The sequence below is a fragment of the Prionailurus viverrinus genome, chromosome B3, assembly GCF_022837055.1.
Source record: "Prionailurus viverrinus isolate Anna chromosome B3, UM_Priviv_1.0, whole genome shotgun sequence".
Lineage (NCBI taxonomy): Eukaryota > Metazoa > Chordata > Mammalia > Carnivora > Felidae > Prionailurus > Prionailurus viverrinus.
This window is the reverse complement of record NC_062566.1, coordinates 8,710,657-8,732,345: the sequence shown is the minus strand read 5'-3', so window position 1 is coordinate 8,732,345 and position 21,689 is coordinate 8,710,657.

The window sequence follows — 21,689 nt, the reverse complement described above, 5'->3', positions numbered from 1 at the left end:
CAATCCCTCCACCCAGGAGCCCCTCCCTGCGTTTTGCCCTCCCTGTAGCCTCACCTCTCTCACATTCTCTGTACCCTGAGAAATGCGTTTCCACTTAGCACATGAAAATTTCATCTGCACTTTATCTTGGCCCTTCCCGCAATTTATGCTTCAGCTAGGATAGATTTGCCCATACTCTCTGCCCTCCTTAAGTGGTTTAAAGAGGTGAATTTACATACTGGTTAGTTGAGCAAAAAATAATGTCCTGCTTTGATAACTTCTCATGGAATAATTCCTGGTCACAAACAGTGTTTACACAGGACCTCTGAACCAGGTGAAATCATTAGAAATGTAGGTGAAGGCAGCTAGCCTCCCACAATGCCTCACACTGGAGAACTGTTGCTCACAACAAGCAACAGCTCATAGCCAAGAATTCTGGTGACTCTGCAATTAACTCATTTCACTCTTCAGATCTTGGGAGTTGGAGTCAATGCAATTAATCTCAATAATCTTATCCATCCACACCTAATGAGATTAATGACTGAGCTGTTCTAGGGGTATATTTTGGTTTCCTTTCATATCATATAAGGTAAGCACCAAACCAGCCCATTATTCTTAGGCCAGATAGGAGATGGAAAATAACATCATATCAAACATCCTGCCACTAAGAACCACTTACATACCAAATCTTCGGCCCTGGTCAGAAGATTGGCTCTTAGTACAAACTCATCAGAAGAAATCTTTTCAGAGTCTTGGCAGGGTTAAAAATAAGGACAAGCCCCCATTCTCCCTTTTGCTCCCTCAGGACACCCCTGAAAACAACAGAGGGTAGTGGGTCCTCCTTTGTGCATGCACACCTTGGTACAACCCCAGAGCCGCTCCAGAAGTTTCCCGAGGTCATGGGTGGTTTGTTTGTTTATCTTCTGTGAAGTCTCCACTTTCCGAGGATAATGTAGTCATCGGATAAGGGTGCCACAAAGCTTTCCCATTTCTACAGGTGTTTCTGACCCTTCTCTATTTTCTGCCAGCTGCAAATCCCCAAGAAAATAACGCTGGTTGATATTCGCAGCAAAATACCAAGGGTTGAGTTATCAGGAATAGGCTACTTTTTTTAATTCTGTGCGGTCACTGCACGGTCCGGCCACAACTGTTCCTGGGGATTGGCCCGGGACATTTTTCTCTCTCCTGCACACAGATAGGTGAGATTCTGGAACACATCAAGGGCTAATTATATAGTGGAACCTGGTCTCCAAACCCTCCCATTAGATCCCTGATGCTTAGCGGAAAAAGCATTACCTAGCAACAGTCACCAACAAGCTGCAGGAAAAATAATAGAGACAGCGTGCCGCATCTATCCACTGAGTCAAAAGTGACAGCAAATTGTATTTGCCCTTTCTTTCCATGTGGAAAATCTATTGTTTACAGGCAAAAGGTATAAAAACTGCACATCTCAGTGAATGGACACCTTGACCCTTGGTGAAAAATAATCTTGGAGAGAATGAGCTAAAAGTTAAGGACACTAATACCGGCTACCCAAATGCTACAAGCCAAAGGTACTCGCGCATTCAAGTGGGATTATGGATACTGAGAAATGCCACCTTCAGACGTCACGTATCTGCCCTCTGGGTGGTTGAGGTCCAGATGCTCAGTTTCCCTGCAGAATAAATCTTGCAAATACACTGTCCCCACAGACCCGAGGCCCCCGAACCCTTTGTGCATTATGCACAGCCGCAAACGTGTCAATTCCCTGCTGATGAACACCACCCCTATTACTGGCCACCAATGGGGAAAAACCCAGCTCAATCATAACTAGATTTTTCCAGCACTGGGCTGAGGGGAGGGGTCCCTTGTAGTACAGGCAGTTACTACAGTAATTTGCCATGTGTCCACTAAACAGCAGATGTATAGAAACCTAAAGGGGGAATTTGTAAGTCATACAGAGAAAGACAGATACCATATGTTTTCACTCTTATGTGGAGTGAAACTTAACAGAAGACCGGGGGGAGGGGAAGGGAAAAAAAAAAGGTTAGAGAGGGAGGGAGCCAAAACATAAGAGACTCTTAAAAATAAACTGAGGGTTGATGGGGGGTGGAAGGGAGGGGAAGGTGGGTGATGGGTATTAAAGAGGGCATCTTTTGGGATGAGCACTGGGTGTTGTATGGAAACCAATTTGACAATAAATTTCACACTAAAAACAAATAAATAAAATAAAGGGGGAATTTAAAGGTGCTCCTTTTGATGTAGACTTACTAAAGGCAACTTTCTTCCACTTGGGAAGAAAAATACCCCAAATGAATATCACAACACCGATATAATTTTTCTAATGGGTGTAGTGTATTTATTGAGAAAAACTGTGGCTGTCCTTCTGAGTAAAGTTAATGGAACAAATGAATACTGTACATCCACTGTACCTCTTTGGCCAAAAAGGGGAACAAAGGCCTAAAGCTTTCATGAAAAAGCAAAGTAATGATACCAGCAAAGGGAATGTTTTTACATTTTGAAGATATTCCATAAATATATGTTGGGATGGTTATCCAAGAGGCTTACTCCATGAAATGGAGCGACTTCATTTCTAAGAAAATATAATTGTTCCCTTTCTTGTTAGAAATAAAACAGACTTTCAGATAAAGGATGAAATGTTTCTTTCCTTTGTAGCAAAGGATGACAAATATACAGTGTTTTTAAGACTGCTAGGTATTCAAAATATCATTAATTTCTTCACAAAACAGTTCAAAATAGTTGTCTATATATTTTGGTGTGCAAACATTTCTCTTTTTGTGTTCGAGTATGATTAATGCATGCGTGTAGGTACAGATACACATAGGCACACATTTGGTCTTCCTACCCCTTCGGAGAGGTTTTTTTTTTTTTTTAATTTTTAAATAAAAAGGTTAATCTGATGTTCTTAAACTGATGGCATTCTAACCTTCAAAAGCATGTGTTTATCATGAGTTTCCACCACCCCGAATAGTTTTGACCCAAGGTTACAATGCAGGCTCAGACTATTTCAAAGGGGGGAAAAATGGATGATAAGCAAACACTTCATTCTGGAGTCTCAGTATATGTAAGACTTCAAATCCCCAAGAAGATTTTTCAGCATATCCAGAGAGCGGTGGAGGAATTCAAACCCAAAGGGTACAGTCAATCAGAGTCCTGCTGTCACATAACAAAAAGCTGAGCCCCTGGACTCTTGCATCATCATTTTGCAGCCACATTGGCTGGCTGGGGTCGTTAGAATACTTGGGATTTCACTCAAGGTGATGCATCATCAAAGGTAAGATTTTAAGTCCTAATTGAAAACGCTCACCTTTCACAAAGACCATACCCTTTCCATCCTGGGGGTCGCAGACGAGAGAGGGAGAAAAGGGTGAAGGGAAAGATACTTCTTAAAACCACATTCTCAGAACATTAAAGAAACCAATGTACTTCCAGCTCTGAGCAAAGAAAGTTTAATTTTTTCTTTTTCTTATATGCATGGAAACTGTGGTTCCAGGGAGAGCAGGGAAACTAATCAAGACTTGCAGGGACTTTGTATCATCACTGCCGCTTACACACAGGTAAACTGAGGAAAACAGTGAGGAACAAAGAGGCTCCCAGTCGGCTAGAGGTTCTCTATTTCTTTTTTTTTTTTTTAATTTTTTTTTCAACGTTTATTTATTTTGGGGACAGAGAGAGACAGAGCATGAACGGGGGAGGGGCAGAGAGAGAGAGGGAGACACAGAATCGGAAACAGGCTCCAGGCTCCGAGCCGTCAGCCCAGAGCCCGAGGCGGGGCTCGAACTCCCGGACCGCGAGATCGTGACCTGGCTGAAGCGGGACGCTTAACCGACTGTGCCACCCAGGCGCCCCCGGAGGTTCTCTATTTCACTTGGACAAATTGCTCAGCACCACGGCACTTTCCCAACACCACTGTGACCCGTCTTCGCTGGGACAGGCCACTAGCGTGTAAGGATTAGGTTGAAAGGAGAATTCAGCCACTGTCAGTACTGACTAAATTAGGGTAATTTATCATACACACCCACCTGCACCACAAACTCCAACTGTTTTCGCTGCCCTTCAACTCTTCCTTCTCCTGAAGGCCAGCTTCCTGCCCCATTAAATTTTTAACCTTTGGATCCCTGGCATTTTCTGGACTGACAATCGCATGAACACCCGCGGTGTCTACCTCGTGGCTCCCCGCCCCCCCCACCCCCTCGCCCACCCCACCCCACCCTACCCTCCAGGAGATCCACAGAGAAAACTAATTATGTTTTTCCAAAGTAGGCGGGGTACTTCTATGGAGCAGAAGCTGGGACCCTATGTTGACCTAACAATGAGCGTTTCAAGTAAACTGCCAGGATCCCCATCAAATCGCGGGGAGTAATTTAGAGTATGAAATGTGTTAAATTATTCAAAAGGCTGAATAAGCATAAACAGGCGGTACCACAGGAGAGAGACACATACCCGGCGATGCAGGTCTGACATTTAATACATCATATTAGCACTCCTGTTAGTGCAAAATCGCCCACCTCGCAGCACACTGCCCTGCGCGCTCCCTAACGGATGCAGAGGCAGCGTCGCTCTCCATCAAGGTTTCTGCTAACTATTTCCATTTTCAGTGATTTGTCCCAGCCTCCACAGCTGCCTTCTCTTCTCCACATGCTATGTTTATAACTCCCTCCCAAATAAGTTAAAAACAATGCTAATGGCCAACTCAGAGCGGATTGGATTTTTTTTCTCTCCTTTCAATGCCAGTACATAGTCTAGCACTGTCTAATACTGAAAGGGACTTGTTCAAAGAAAAAAAAAAAAAAAACAACACACCTTTTTTTTTGGAACCTTGAGGAAGTACAGATTACCAGTGTCCTGAATTTTGCATTTTCCAAACTGGAAAAAGTCTCAAACAAAATGAAATCTGAAGGGGTTCCCGCAGAAAAGAAATCGGTGACTCGGGTCAAAAAATGCAGATCAGTGGAACCTGGGTGGCTCAGTTGGTTAAGGGTGTAACATAGGCTCCGGTCATGATCTCATGGTTCGTGAGTTCAAGCCCAGCATCAGGCTCTCTGCTGTCAGCACAGATCCTGCTTTGGATCCTCTGTTCCCACCACCACCACCCCCCTACCCCTCCGCTGCTCTCTCTCTCTCTCTCTCTCTCAAAAATAAAAACTTTTCAAAATACAGATTATTTATTGCTGTTTATTCAAAATTGATGTGAATAATTCACTCATCCATTCATCCACTCAACAGATTTTTATTTAAGATCCATTAACATGCCAATCCCTAGGTTTGGGATAGAGGGTAGAGTAAAGGGTGGTATAGAGAAAAATGAGTCTCAGAGATGAAATTACATCGTCCTCGTCATTGAAAAATGAGCAGTCTAGGGGTGAGGGGTAATTCCAAGGCAATGTGATAATCCCATAATGGGGGTGTGTGGAAAGTAATAACCGGGCTCAGAGAACACAGCAATCAATTCTATGGGGAAATGGAACATGCTTCGCTAAAGCCTGTAGACTGAGGTATTGGGCCCTTCCCCGTGATTCTTATCTCCACAACTTTCGGCCCCCCCTCCATCCTATAGTTCACACCTGGCCACAATTCAGAAGGCCAGATAGAACTTGTACAAGATGGCGGCCCTCTAATCAACCCTCCCTTCACCTACTGAGGTAGGCCTTGCTCAGGCAGTAAGTAGTTCTCCCTCTCTTCTTACCACTCCCCCACCTCTTTTCAGGTCTTGTCATTCCTCCTTCACAGGCCTGCTGAAATAGCCATGCAATCAGACCTCAAGACTCTAAACAGCCTGTTAGAAGACCGTTGTACCGAGCAAGCAGCAGGGCAAGACTCCCACAATGCTCTCCTCTGCTGAACTACAGTAGAAGTCTCCAGTGCAATACCATCAAGTCAAAGTGTGTGAGCCATGACCAGAGAATATAAGAATCAATACTAATCATGCCAAAGTGGCTGGATGGGTAAAAAATAAGACCCCAGTCTCTGTTGCCCATAAAAGACCCATGTCAGCTTTAAAGAAACACATAGGTTCAAAGCGAGGGAATAGAAAGATATGCCATCCAGGTGAAAACCAAGACAAAGCACTAATAGCTATATTTATATCAGGCAAGACAGATTTTAAGACAAACAGCAACAACAACAACAAACAGTAACAAGATAAAGAAGGTCATTGTGTAATGATAAAGCGATCAATTCATCAACGAGATATAGCAATTATAAATATACATGCATATAACATCAGAGCACCTAAACATATTAAACAAATACTAACATCTGAAGGTAGAAATAGACAACAATACAGTGATAATAGAGAACATCAATACCCCCTTTTCAACAATAGATAGATCATCCAGACAGAAAATCAATACGGGAAATGGACTTGAACTGTACTTTAGACCAAATGGACCTCAAAGACATATACAGAACACTCTGTTCAACAGCAGTAGAAAACACATCTTTCTCAACCACACAGACCATACTCCAGGGTAGATCATGTGAAGGGTCAAAAAACAAGTCTTAGAATAATTTTTAAAAAAACCTGAAATCATACCAAGGATCTTTTCTGACAACAATGGTATGAAACCAGAAATCAGTAACAGAAGGAAATCTGGAAAATCACAAACATCTGGAAATGAAACAACACGGCCTCGAACAACCAATGGATAGATCAAAACAGAAATAAAAAAAATCAAAAATATCTTGACGCAAAGGAAAATGCAAACACAACCTAGTGACAGCTATGGGATGTAACAAACGCAGTGCTAAGAGGGTGTTCACAGCAATACATGCTTATATTAAGGAAACATAAACAAAAATATCTCAAATAAACAACCTAAACTAACCTAAGCCTAACACCCTAGGGTATTAGAAAAGAAAACTGGGGGCAACTGGGTGGTTCAGTAGGTTGAGTGTCTGACTCTTCATTTCAGCTCAGGTCATGATCTCACAGTTTGTGGGACCTAGCCCCATGTTAGGCTCCACACTATCAGTGCATGGGATTCTCTCTCTCCCTCTCTCTCTGTCCCTCCCCCACCCTCTGTCTCTCCTAAAATAAACTGAAAAAAAAAAAACTTTAAAAAAAGAAAAGAAAAATAAACTAAGCACAAAGTTAGAAGAAGGGAGGAAATAGTGTAGATCAGAGAGGAAATAAATGACATAGAGACAGACAAGAAAGAAAGATGGGAAGAAAAAAATAAAAGAAGGAAGAGAGGAAGGGAAAGAAAGGAGAAAGGAAGATGACAATATTGCAGCTGATACAACAAAAATACCAAGGATCATAAGAGTCTATTTGAACAAATTATATGCAAACAAATTAGATCATCTAGAAGGGATAAATTCTTAGAAACATGTGACCTATCAAGACTGACTCATGAAGAAATAAAATATCTGATAGACCAATAATGAGTAGTAAGATTGAATCAGTAAACAAAAACCTCCCAGCAAAGGAAGTCCTAGGACCAGATGGCTTCACTGGTGAATTATACAAGCAATTAAAGAAGATTTAACACCAATCTTTTCAACTCTTTCAAAAAATTGAAGAAGAGGGAATAATCTCAGACTGTTCTATAAGTCCAGCATGACCCAATAATTTGCTGATAATTCCCAAATCAGATAAGGACACTACAAGGAAAGAAACCTACAGGCCAATATCCTTGATGAATATAGATGGAAAACTTCTAAACATGTTAGGAAACTGAATTCAACAGCACATTAAAAAGGATCATACACAGGGCGCCTGGGTGGTTCAGTCAGTTGAGCATCCAACTTCAGCTCAGGTCTTGATCTCACTGTTCATGGGTTCAAGCCCCATGCCGGGCTCTGTGCTGACAGCTCGGAGCCTGGAGTCTGCTTCAAATTCTGTGTCTCCCTCTCTCTCTGCCCTCCCCCACTCATACTCTGTCTCTCTCTTTCTCTCTCTCAGAAATAAATAAATATTAAAAACAAACAAACCAAAGGATCGCACAGTGTTTTATCCCTGGAATGCAAGAATGGTTCAACAAACACATATCAATAAATGTGATACACCATATTAATAGAATAAAAGATAAAAGTCATTTGTATCAATCAGTCATTGTATCAATGGATGCAGATAAAATATTGGACAAACTGTAACATCTTTCCATGACAAAAATTCTCAACAAATTGGGTATATAAGGAACACACCTCAGTACACTAAAACCTATTTAAAAGAAGCCTGAGGCTAACATTGTACTTAACAGTGAAAGGTGGACAGCTTTCCCTCTAAGATCACGAAGCAGACATGGGTGCCTATCGACACCAGTCTGTTCACTATAGTATTGAAAGTCCTAGCCAAAGCAATCAGGAAAGAAAAAGAAGTAAAAGGCATCCAAATCAAAAAGGAAGAAGTAAAATTGCTTTTTTCACAGATGTTATGAATATATATATTCCTAAAGACTTCACCAAAATGCTATTAGAACTTATTAATAAATTCAGTAAAGTTGCAGATGCGAAATCAATACACAGAATCAGCTGCATGTCTATACACAAAAAATTAAATATCTGAAATAAAAAGTATCCCATTCACAATGGTGTCAAAAACACTAAAATCCTTAGGAATTATTTTCAGCAAAGAAATGAAAACTCGGTACATTGAAAAATATGTGACTTTGAAGATACAAATTAAAGAAGACACAAATAGATGAAATAAATAAATCTCATGCACATGGATCAAAAGAATTAATATCGTTAAAATATCTGTATTAACGAAAGCCATCTATAGATTGAGTATAATCCCTATGGAAATTCTGGTGGCATTTTTTTCCCACAGAAATAGAGAACAGCAGGGGAAACTGGGTGGCTCAGTTGGTTGAGCATCTGACTTCGGCTCAGGTCATGATCTCACGGTCTGTGACTTTGAGCCCTGTGTCGGGCTCTGTGCTGACAGCTCAGAGCCTGGACCCTGCTTCGAAATTCTATGTTTCCCTCTCTCTGTCCCTCCCTTGCTCATGCTCTGTCTCTCCCAGTCTCTCAAAAATAAAAAAAAAAATTTTAATTTTAAAAAGAAATAGAGAAAAGCAATTTTAAAATTTTCATGAAATCCCAGAACACCCGAAGGAGCCAAAGCATTTGTGAGAAAAAACATGAGGGGATTTTACTTTCTGATTTCAAATTATACTACTAAGCTCGAGTCATCAAAACAATATAGTACTGGCATAAAAATAGACACAGAAAGTTATAGAATAGAATCAAGAGCTTAGAAATACACCCTTGCATATATGGTCAACTAATATTTTATAAGGTAACCAAGAATACTTAATGGAGAAAGAATTGGCTTTTCAACAAATAGTGTTGGGAAAATTGGATAATCACATGTGGATCCCCTATCTTACACCACTTACAAAAATTAACCCAAAATTAATTACAGACTTAAATATAAGGATTAAAACCATAAATCTTCTAGAAGAAAACATAGGGGAAAGTTCCTTGACATTGATTTTGACAATGATTTTGTAGATGTTGCACCAAAAGCATAAGCAAAAAAAGCAAAAATCCATAAGTGGAACAACACTAAAAAGCTAAAAAGTCTTCTGGAAAGTTAAAGAAAAAAAATGAAGAGGCAACCTATGAAATGGGGAACTCTATCCACAAAGTATACAGCTGATGAGATGTTAATATCCAAAACATATAACAACTCATGTTGAAAAAAAGCCTATTAGAAAAAAATGGGCAGAGGAACTAAATGCACTTTTTTCCAAAGACATCCAGATGGCCAACAGGTACATGAAAGGATGTTCAACACCACTAATAATCAGGGAAATGCAAATCCAAATCACAATAAGATATCACTTCACACCTGTTAGAATGGCTATCACCAAGAAGACAAGATGTAACAAATGTTGGGGAGGATGTGAAGAAAAGGAAACAGTTGTTCACTGTTGGCAGGAATGTAAATTGATTCATCTACTATGGATAACAGAATGGAAGTTTCTCCAAAATTTAAAATTAACCGCCATATGATCCAGCACTCCCACTTCTGGACACCTATTCAAAGGAAATGAAGATAGGATGTTGTAAAGATATCTGCATTCCCACATTTATTGATGCATTATTCACAATACCCAAGGTATAGAAAAAACTTAAGTATCTATTGATGGATAAATGGATAAAGAAGATATCATATGTAGGTACAACGAAATAGTATTTGGCCATGAGAAAGAAGAAAATCCTACTATTTTCAATAGATAGAACTTGTGAATTTAGTGAGATAAGACAGCAAGAGAAAGACAAATATTGTATTATATCACTAATAATGTGGAATCTAAAAAAGCCAAGGGGCACCTGTGTAGCTCACTCTGTGAAGCGTCTGACTCTTGATTTCAGCTCAGGTCATGATCCTAGGGTCATGGGATCAAGCCTTGCACCAGGGTCCACACTGAACATGGAACCTGATTGAGATTCTCTCCCTCGTTCTATCTCTCACTCTCTAAAATGTAAATAAATAAACAAACAAACAAACAAACAAACAAATAAATAAATAAATAAGAATAGATAAATAAATAAGCCAATATCTTAGAAACAGAGAGTCGAATTGTGGTTACCTGGGGCTGAGGGGCAGGGGAAATGGAGAGATATTCGTCAGAGAGTATAAACTTCCAGTTATAAGCTGAATAAATTGGAGGGATCTAATGTAGAGCCTGGTGATTGTAGTTAACAATTCTGTATCATATACTTGAAAGTTGCCAAGACAATAGATCTTAAACATTCTCACCTCAAAACAGGATTACAAATTATGTGAGGCAATAGAGGTGTTAGCAAAAGCTACAATGCTAATCATCTTGTGATATATAAGTGTATAAATCAACACATGATATACCTTAAGCTTCCATAAGTGACTTATGACTGTAAGTCAGTTATGTCTCAGTAAAAGAGTAAAAAATAAAATAAGATAATAAAGTAAAATAATAAAATAAAATGAACATTAAGAGGGGATTCAACATTAACAGTGGAATCATGATGCCTAAGTGGGGGTGAGAGGGTAGGATGGCAATGCCACCTATCCTTGTCTTCACAATGATGGGGAGGGATGGAAAAATGGGTTAACACTGTGTATAACTTGATCTCCCTTTCATAACATGCTGCTGTTGCTCGCAGATGGCAGCCCAAGCCAGGGCTACATTTCTGAGGTCCCCTTGCATACAGATGTGGCCATGTGACTGTATCTAACTGAAGAAATGTGATCGGAAGAGAAATTTCCTTTCACAGTATGGACTTTCAATAAGTGGGTGGGCGTCAGGACCTCCTGATGCTTTATTTCCTCTGTTGCCGGCAGGAAGCATGGGACTCGATGGCCTGAGGGCATAATAGAGTCATGTGATTGGAGCCGGGTTTCATAAGTCAACTGGACAAAAGCAGTTTCTTAACTGAAAATGCAGGAATAAGAAACTGTATTTTGCTAAGCCACTGAAATTTAAGGTTTCTTTTTAAAGCTGTCAAAGTTACCTTAAAGAAAAATGAACTTTAGGGTTTTGGGGGTTTGTTTGTTGTTGTTTTCTTATTTGTTGTTGTTTGTTTTATGTTTTTTGTTTGTTTGCTTCCTTGTTTTACCACCTGATTCAGCCTTCTTGTTTCTCCCAGTCTTCTCAGAATACTTCCATATTCTCCCCAGTGACCTACTCCCAAGAGCAACACTGGTCCAAGTGATATCCACAAGTAAGCTAAGTAAATATCATTTTAATAATGGTAAGTCCTCTCTAAAGGGCAATATCTTGTGTGACGTGTATTATCCTCCTTTAACTGATGAAGAAAGATCCAGGAAGTAAAGCAACTCACTCAGATTCTCACAGCTAGTAAAAAGACATGCTGGACTGGGGCACCTGGGTGGCTCAGTTGGTTAAGTATCCGACTTCGGCTTGGGTCATGACCTCATGGTTTGTGAGTGTGAGCCCTGCATCGGGCTCTGTGCTGACAGCTCAGAGCCTGGAGCCTGCTTCTCATTCTGTGTCTCCCTCTCTCTCTGCTGCTCCTCAACTTGTTCTCTCTCTCTCTCTCTCTCTCTCTCTCTCTCTCTATATATATATATATATATATATATATATCTCCCTCTCTCAAAAATAAATAAACGTTAATTTTTTTAAATAAAATAAAAAAAAGAAAGACATGCTGGACTGGCTGGTCAATAAACAAATGAAAACCTCACTGGCAATAGGGAAATGAAAATTAAAAGCCGAAGAAAGACTTTCAACCCAACAAAATAACAAAACTTAGGAATCAGACACTCCAAGTGTTAGTAAGGATGGGGAATGACCGCGTGTAAAGTGGACCAACCACTTTTGACAACAATCTGGCATCAAATTAAAAAGTTGGACATGGGGGTACCTGGGTGGCTCAGTCCGTTAAGCATCCAACTTCATCTCAGGTCATGATCTCACGGTTCGTGGGTTTGAGCCCCACGTCGGCCTCTGTGCTGACATCTAAGAGCCTGGAGTCTGCTTCCGGTTCCGTGTCTCCCTCTCTCTCTGGCCCTCCCCTGCTCATGCTCTGTCTCTTTCTGTCTCAAAACTAAATGAAAAGCATTAAAAAAAAAAGTTGGACATGTATATACACTATGATCCAGCTGTTCTATTAGGCATAAAATCTAGAAAGATTTCTTCGTATTTGCATTATGAAACGTGTAGCAAGTGCTTATAGCAGCATTGTTTCTTACAGCCAAAAAAAAAAAAAAGTGAAAGCAACACAAATGTCCATCAACAGTAGAAATGGATGAATAAAAGAGGGCATATCCAAACTAAACAGCAATAAAAGTCAATAAACTACAGGTCTACACATTAACAAGAACATGTCTCTAAAACATAAAGTTGAGAGAAAGGAGACACAACAGCAGAATACACACAGTATTATTCCATTTGTATAAAACTTAAAATCAGGCAAAATGAAACAATTAGATTTAGAAACTCATTAACAGGTGGTAAACTATTTAAAATAAAGCAAGCAGAAATAAATAAGTAACGAGCATGCCTCACACTGTAGGCTAGTGGTTGCCAGAACACTAACCCTTGATTCATCAGCCTCATGTGCTTTATTCAACAACTCCTTCCCAAAGCCCTCCTCTCCACCCTCTGCAGCAACCTCCTCTGGGAAGAGGAACTTCTCCATTGTCTCCTTGAACTATTCCTTCAAAGGAACCTGGGATCTCTGAGCTTCTTGAACCCCACTGCCATGGTCACACCATTACACCTCTAAAACCCAGCTTGTAATAACCTACTCTTAGATCTGCAGCATCTGGCTTACCATTCCTGAATTTTCTTTGTTGCTACCATCTACCAGCCTCCCAGCGACTCCCCAATTTACTGAATGTGTTAGCTCCTGGTTCATATTTCTCTATGTTGACTCTGGTATCATTTCTGATGCCTTTAATATGCACATAGATAAGTCAGACGACGTAAAGACCTCCCAGTTCCTGGACCTCCTGCTCCCTAAAGACAATCCCCTCTCATTCCAATTTAATTTGCCACTCCCATGTCATACCTTGACTTCACTGGAAACGGCCCCACCTCAGAAACAAAGAATTTATGCACAAAACTCTCCAAATATAACTTCCATGCTTAGCGTTCAGTTGCGCAAATACTCTCATGAAGTCAATTTTTAAGCCACGATGAGATGTCTAAATACTGATCCCATCCCTTTCTCACTATTGTATTAGCACCCTCCTTTTTTTTCCTCACCATGGGAATTTTTTAATGTGGTATAATTGACATAAATATAAAGTATACAACTTGATAAATTGCAAATAAAGCTGCAGTGAATATTCATGTTCCAGTCCTAGAAGAGAAATGGCTGGACCTTATAGTTGAAGTGGGTTTACCTTTTTCCAGTGTAGCCGTACCATTTTTTTAGCCATTCTGTCAGATAAGTAGAATCCCTTTCTTCACTTATCTTCATATCCAGGAAGAACCCATGGCTCCTTCTTGCAATCACTCCCTTTCAATGATCTTCAAATCCTTTGATCTCCTTTCCCACCACTGCGCTCACCCAGAAAGAGCTACATATCCATTCACTTTTTGTGCCTGTACCACTGGAGCCAAGGGATTTTGCAGAACATCGCTCTGTAGGCAGATTGTTGTCATTCTAAATTAATAAACTCTGAATTTAAAATGAGGTGATCCACGGAGACCAGGACCTCTTTCGTGTTTCTCTGTTGTTGTCACAATTATATCACACCTCTACCTTGCTGCCAGCCCCCCTGCTTTGCCATTTCTCTCCACCTTACCATCATCTGATGATCATGCCTCTTAGGTGATCAAGCAAATGAAAGTCATCACCAGATGTTCTTGTGTCTCTCCATCACAAATCCACTTGGGTCCATATGTACCTTCCCTGTGTCCCCCCCTCCCCGTTCCCCCAGGCTCTAGACTCTCCAGAACAGGCTTTCGTCAAGAACATTATTTCTCCAGTTATGCTCTCCCTCTTTCTCACATCCCAATTTTCCCCTCTTTATTGCAACATTCCCACCAGCTCATCAACATGTTGTAACATCTCTCATTCATTAAAAATCATGCTCCTCGGACCCCAGCGACTCTTGCAGGTGCTATCTCATTTCTCTTCTCTCTGTTACGAGAAATGTCTCACAGTTGTCCACAGAAGCTGTTGCCCATTTAACTTTCATTTCATCCAGTCTTCAGCCCATTGCTATTCCACTCAACAATCCACTGAATTTTCTCTTATTAGCATCACTAATGATCCCCCACGCCGTCCAAACCAACGGACCCTTTTCTATCCTCTTCTCACTGAAGCTCAGCAACACTTAAAGTGCTGATTGCTCCACCCTTCTCGAAACACTGTCTTCTTTTGACTTGTGCCAATATAACCCTGATTTTCCTCCCACTTCTCCAATTGCTCCTTCTTGGTTTCTTCCATGGGCTTCACCTCCTGTGATTCCTCAGGACATTTGAGTAGACTTTCTTCAATCACTTCTCTATACTGTGGTCTTAGAAGATCTCATCCATTGCCAAGGACTTAGTGCCATATGCATGTTGGTAACTCCCACAGTTACTCATCTGATTCAGCTGACTCTGCCTCCTTCACCAGCTTTGCCTCTGGTCTCATAGCATCCATAACACCACATATAATAACATGACTCCTCATGTCCCCTCCATAACCCATCCCTATCTCTATCCCAAGCTTCTCCATCTCAGATGGTTCAACCATCTATTCAGAGGAGCAAGGCAAGCACAGCACCTGGGAGCTATTCTAGATGACTCCCTCTTCCAAATTAATGCTTCCCTCCACTGCTACCTAATATATTACAAAATCGTATCAGTTCTGCTCCAAACTATATCTGTAGTCTAGCCATTTCTGTTTCCTTCCTTCCTCATAATACCAACCCTCATCATTCCCTGACTGGACTACAACAATAGCCTCCTAACTGATTGCTTATGTCTCTTTATTGTGTTCTTCCATAGCCGCCAGAGTGATCTTTTACAAATACAAATCAGATCATGCTCCCAGCGTGATTAAGTCCATGCTTCCCACTGCGCTCAAAATCAAACTCAAACTTCTTACATCAGCATGTGTACCGGCATCTGGCCCCATCTACTTCTCTGACCACATTTTTGTGCTATCCTGCACACCTCTCTGCTCCAGGCCTTCTTCTAGTCCCTCATTTAGGCCAAGTTTGGGTTTTTTTTTTTCCAAGTTAGAAAAACAGAGCAGGGGTTCTAGTCACATGAGCTAGACATGTGGTTTTGTGCTTTTTGTTCATAAGCAATTACATCAATTATTTTTTCCATTTGCCTGTTTGGTTACTGACTTTTACATGTTGTAAGATGGGCTCTTGGTCCTTTAAAAAACTCTTACCAACAAATAATTCATCCCAAGTGCAATGTATCATCATGTTTTTCATCATATTCGATTTCTTTAATCGTCTCTACTAACTATGATTATATCTTTTTTTTTTCAACTTTTTTTTTAATTTATTTTTGGGACAGAGAGAGACAGAGTATGAACAGGGGAGGGGCAGAGAGAGAGGGAGACACAGAATCGGAAACAGGCTCCAGGCTCCGAGCCATCAGCCCAGAGCCTGACGCGGGGCTCGAACCCACGGACCGCGAGATCGTGACCTGGCTGAAGTCGGACGCTTAACCGACTGCGCCACCCAGGCGCCCCTGATTATATCTTTTTATTTGCATTCATTCTGAGCAGATTTGATAGAGTATGTTTTTAAAACATCTCAAGTTTGTGCCAGGTGTAATGAATACATCGTTAATGGCCTAGACTTAAATGACCTTGAATTATTATTATTCGAATCATCTTCAGTTGTGGTCAGAGTTGATTTATTTTTGCCCTGGAATATACCTTTGCTTGTGTCTATGCAGCTTTGTATGGTGAAAGCAGGTAAGTGGATTCTGAATTTCAGTTTGCACCATTGACTAGAAAGGAATTATTTTCCTGGTCAACTATATAGTACTAGAGAGGTCCAAACGGTTTAACGAATATTCACAAAGGTTCAACTTGGACTCCATGAGAAGCGGATCCTTATACAAGTTAAAATTGGGGATTCTCTTTCTTATTTCCCTTCTCTCTGTCTTATAGTTGCAGTCTCTTTTCTTCTATCCCAATTCCCTCTCTTTTCCATTCTTCAACTGCTACATAGACACGCTCGTCTCCACTCCTCTCTTTGTTCCTCCTCCTCCTGCCTTGTCCCCCTCTGTCTGATCTCCATATTGTCACGGTGCCCCCTGCATTCCAATAATGTCCCGGCTTATCCTTGATGTTAGCTCATTATTACAATGCTTGGTTGCTCAAAAATTTCATTATCAAGCTTCTTTGTTGAAATAATATCCCATGACTTAGAATATATTTTTCCACAAAATTCACTCTTTTAATAGTTTGCAAAATAGTTTATAATATGTTTCCACATTAGCTAGCTATTTGGCATGTAAAGACCATAGAACTTCAATGCATCAACCCCATCCACTATGGTTATTTTTTGCACTAGAATTAATTATAAATAATTATATAGTAGTATGTAGAGCAAATAATAATGCACTACAATTATAATTTATTATAGCATAATTATGCAATTTATTGAAATTCTGTGAAACCATAACCTCAGAGAACGAAGTATTTTTGCTTTGTTTATCCCTTTGGGTTTATCCCTTCCTTGTTCGCATGCTACAGGCTGGACACTGTGTCGTTGCTGATTTTCCTCAAATCAACATCATAAGAACGATACAGTATTTATGAAAATACTTGTTTATTCCCTGCTCTCTTTTACAATGCAAGCCTTTGAAGACAGGACGTTCTTTCACTAACCATTAAGCATGGCGATATTGTCTTTAAAAAGAAAGCGTACGCCAACTGTTAGGTAGAGAGGTATGACCAGTTCACTCTTGAAGGTTTCTACGTGGTTAACCTGCTTAACGGTGGAAGGATGGTTTGCGGGGGAAGGGGAAGGCAGCCAGATTCTGGAGGGCAACAGTTGGCCATGGTGGCATTTCCAGCGAGGAAGTGGCATGATATGAAGAAAAATAGCTTTGGCAGCGGTGTGGGGATGGGAACCTGGAGAGGACCACGAGAATTTTGCCTGAGGCAGAGGCCAAGGGAATAGAGGCAGGGGCCAGAGTTGAGTCACATTGACCGGGTTCATTTTGATAAGCTGCAATCCCTGCCTTTCGGTAAGAAAACATACTTGATCCCTGGGAAGAAACGATGCTGAGGTTAGGTGGTATTTTTGAAATCTAGTGGGGGTGAGTTTCAAGGATTAATGAGCTTGTATGGGATAAGGATAAAACGAGATTGAGGTGGAGATTTGGGGCCCTCCCACCCTCACCCCACCTTCCCCCATCAACTCCTTCGCTTGGAGATTTTTCTCATTTCGGAACAATCTGATTCTACCGAGTCCGGGCTGGCAGACAATTCTCTGTTGCTTGGCTGCTCAATTAAAATAACAACTTCCAAAATCCATACAGTGAGTTCATAACACAGAAATAGAAAGAAAAAAAAAATCCCAGGAGGATGGGTAGAAGCTCTTATTACTGGACTTATTACAAAGAGGACCAAACAAATCCGGTGCAGTGTCCCGCAGGGACACGGCCAGCGCCGAAGGAGGAGCACACGAGGGGCTTTTTGATGTGGAGTGAGAGCTGCCAGAGAGGCATGGAGACATTTCCTTTCTGAGGAAAGCTGATTATAACCATTCTGGTATCCACTTGAACACTGCTGCGTCTCTAAAACGCATGCACACGCGATCCGAGGGTCGGAATCCTGACTGGCTCGTGGCCTTGCAAATGCAGGGCTGCCCCCACCCCCGCCCCCCGAGGCTCTTTCACAGACATACCAACATAGATGGTGCACTTGAGGGGTGAGCCCCTTCTGGAATTGGGGGCGGGGGCGGGACGGATATGCGGCTCACATCTTTCTGTGTGAGGCCACACTGCCGTGTGCTTAGCTGCTGTAGCCTAGTTAATAACCAGCATCCTACTTCCTGTGCTTGGCTGTCCTTAGGGACTCCCTCTCCATAGCCCCTAGCACAGAAAGACCCCTTTTCCCCCACTCTCCCCCAACAGCACCGTTACTGGGGTTATCTGTGTGAGCCCGTGAGGGCGATGGCATGAAGCAGAGAGGGGTGGGGATATCAGCACATATCAGAACAGGAGTCAATGTAAGCTTAAATATTAGATCTCCCGAAGCTGCCTGCCTCCAGAAGCTTCTCTAGCTTTGCTACCTTTTGAAGTGCTACTTGCTGCTTTGTTGGAGAGGCTTACTCTCCTACCAGGAGTCACTTTCCCTTTGTCACTCTCTCTCTTGTCTCTCTAGTCATTCTGAAATCCAAACCGCGTTGCCAAGGGACAGATTTCACATTGGTGCAACTGTACTAAACAGACAAATTCAGTTGCCTTCGTGAGAATCCTCTCCTCCGACTCCCAAGCTGGAGAGAGAGGGGAAGTTGGAACCGGCCAAAAACCCATCAGGTGGTTTTCCTAAATATGAAAAAAGCCAACCTCCCAGACACCTGGAAGGAATCCTCTCCTCTCCTAGAGTGCCATAGTTATTTCTTCCTTTAAAAAGTTTAATTATTGACTTTAATTCTTCATTATTGATTCTCCCAGCCCAGTCCTATTGGTCAGTAGAAGACAAGGAAATCATCCCTAACCACCCGAGCTGAAAAGGGTAGTATTTTCTCTGGACCAAGACCTTTGGCTGATACTTTTGTCCCTAGGACCCAGGACTTCGCTACCATTAGTTTGGGCTGTTCTTGAGAAGTTACAGTATTACTCACTCAAGTGTTTAATCGCCAATCAGATTCATTTTTTTTTTTTTATTTTCGAGAGAGAGTTTGAGCAGAGGAGAGGCCGAGAGGGAAACACCAAAGTTGGATGCTCAACCGACTGAGCCACCCCGATGCCCCGACCACCCATCAGATTCGTAATGGGACAAGCTGTGATCACTCCTTCATTTACCAGGTACTCTTTTCACTTCTTCTTGGCAGGCTGTGTTCGCACCCTCGAGGGTAAAGTACATGCCCCTTTTCTCTTATGTGTTTCCACAAGCACCTGCCAGGACCCACAGTAAATACTAATTCACTAGGGCGCTGAACCTTCTCATACCCCCCTCTAAAATGTATTAAAATAGTGGAAAGGGGCTTCAGATCTTCAAAAATTGAATGCACAAATGATTAAAGTAACATCATCGTTTGAGAAGGCTGCATTTCAACACAAAACTCAGCCTGTTTTGAGCAGATAAACTGACAGCTTCACTCTTCCAGTATTGTAAGTCTGACTTTTGTGACCACTCTACATGATATTTTTCTGACTTGAAAAAAACTAACGGGAAAACCCAAGTTGAAGCTTAGTGACTGGGAGAATCAGGCTCATTTGGAATCAGAGAGAGAATGCGTGCATTGATGGTTATGCGTGCATTGATGGTTATAACCCTCCCAGGTTGTAACAATTTGTCTGTTGGTTAAATGTGGTGTCAAACTTATACAGCAATTTCTTTTTAAGTTTCTCTTTAATTTTAACAATAAAAGAAATTAGAGTTTTGATCCCATATTTCCAGATATAAAAGTGCAATGTTTTCAGAAGTCATTTGATCATTTATTTTGTAGTGCATTTTTTGGATTCTCTTTGATGTCTCAGGTTGATTCTTCAAACAGAAATTCAAATTAAATTTAAATGAGACAATCTGATTTTCCAGACCTGAGAGAGTATTCACAAATATGAAAGAGACAGGGAAGCAGCAGCCCAGTTGTTCAGCTGGAAGGAGGTGGGGGAAGGGGCTTGAGGGAGGAGATAAAAAAAAATTATAGCTGCTACACTTAGCAGAAGACCTAGCTTGAGGAGCTGAGTGTAAACCCTCAGGGCACACTCCACTGAGGGCTGGAGGCTGTGCACCCACCAAAGACGTTATTGCCACAGATTTTTACCACCTACTGCTATCCTATAGCCAGCGATAACTTTTCTTGCTTCAAAAAAAAAAAATCAACTTGTTTAGTTGGCCCTTTAAAAGTACCAAGACAAACTGCTTGGACCCACACGGTGTAGAGGAAAGTCTGTGTTCCAGGAGTGACCAACTGGCTCTCTAGCTGGTATCTTGAGCAGTCACTGGCGGTAGGGTAAAGATGGCTGCAGACGTTTTGCTACCCCTCGCAAAGAGGTGTGGAGTTCAGTCACCTATCCCTTCAATCTAGATTGGCCTCAGTGCGTTGTGGCACGAAGGTGACTTCCAAGGCTAATTGCGTGAAGCTTTTCACCTTTGTCTCTTAGAACATCCTTTCTGGAAGAAGCCAGTCACCATTGGAAGCAATCCAACTCTCAGAGACCACCATGCTGTAAGGAAGCCCAAGCTAGCAGCCATGTGGAAAAACACCATGGAGAAAGACCGATGCCCGGCCAGCCCCAGCTTCTCCAGCCCCCCCAGCCAGGCAAGAGAGTGATTAAGTGGTGAATAAGTGAATATTGGTCACAAGATAGAAAAGACTGAGGAACCCAACTGATACCAGAAATGAGGCCTCGGACATTTGATCCCAGTCAATTGGCCCCAGCCATACTCCCTCTTTAAGCCACTCTAGATGAAGCCATAGTCATCGTGGTACAGAGGAGCCATCTCCAAAGAATCCCACCCAAATTCCTGACCCATAAAATATTGATCATAAGAAAATGTTTGTAGTTTTAAGTCACTAAGTAATAGAGAGATAAGCAGGGTAGAGTGACCATAGATAACCAGTAGATAACCAGAATACACAAATTCACGCATGGGCCCTCAGTTCGCTCTCCTCTGAAAAGTGAGGGACCTACTGCAGCAGGCACTTATAGCTGCCCATGATGTCCTTTTTTCCCAACTGTTTGAGCACATGCTGCCCAGCCCAAAACCATATTTTGTCAGACTGTCTAATAGCTAGTAGAGACTGTGAGACTAAGTTCTGGGAAGAGGGATATAAGTGAAAGCCAAAGATCACACAGCTGGATGATTCTCTAAAAAAAGAGAGAGAATACAGCCCTTATTTTTTTCCCCATTCTTCTTGTTTAGAATGTGGATGTGACAGCTGGAGCTCAAGCAGCTATTTTGAACCATGAGGAGATACGCTAAGGATGATGGAACATCAAGATAGAAGGACATGTGTGGAGCCCTTTTACGTATTGCCCTTATGCATTCTTTTACGTGAAGGAGAAATCAGCTTTTATTTTGCTTCAGCCATTGATATTTGGGGGAGGAGGAGTCTAATATGTGTAGGGACACCTAATACTAATGGCTGCACCTACCTTAAA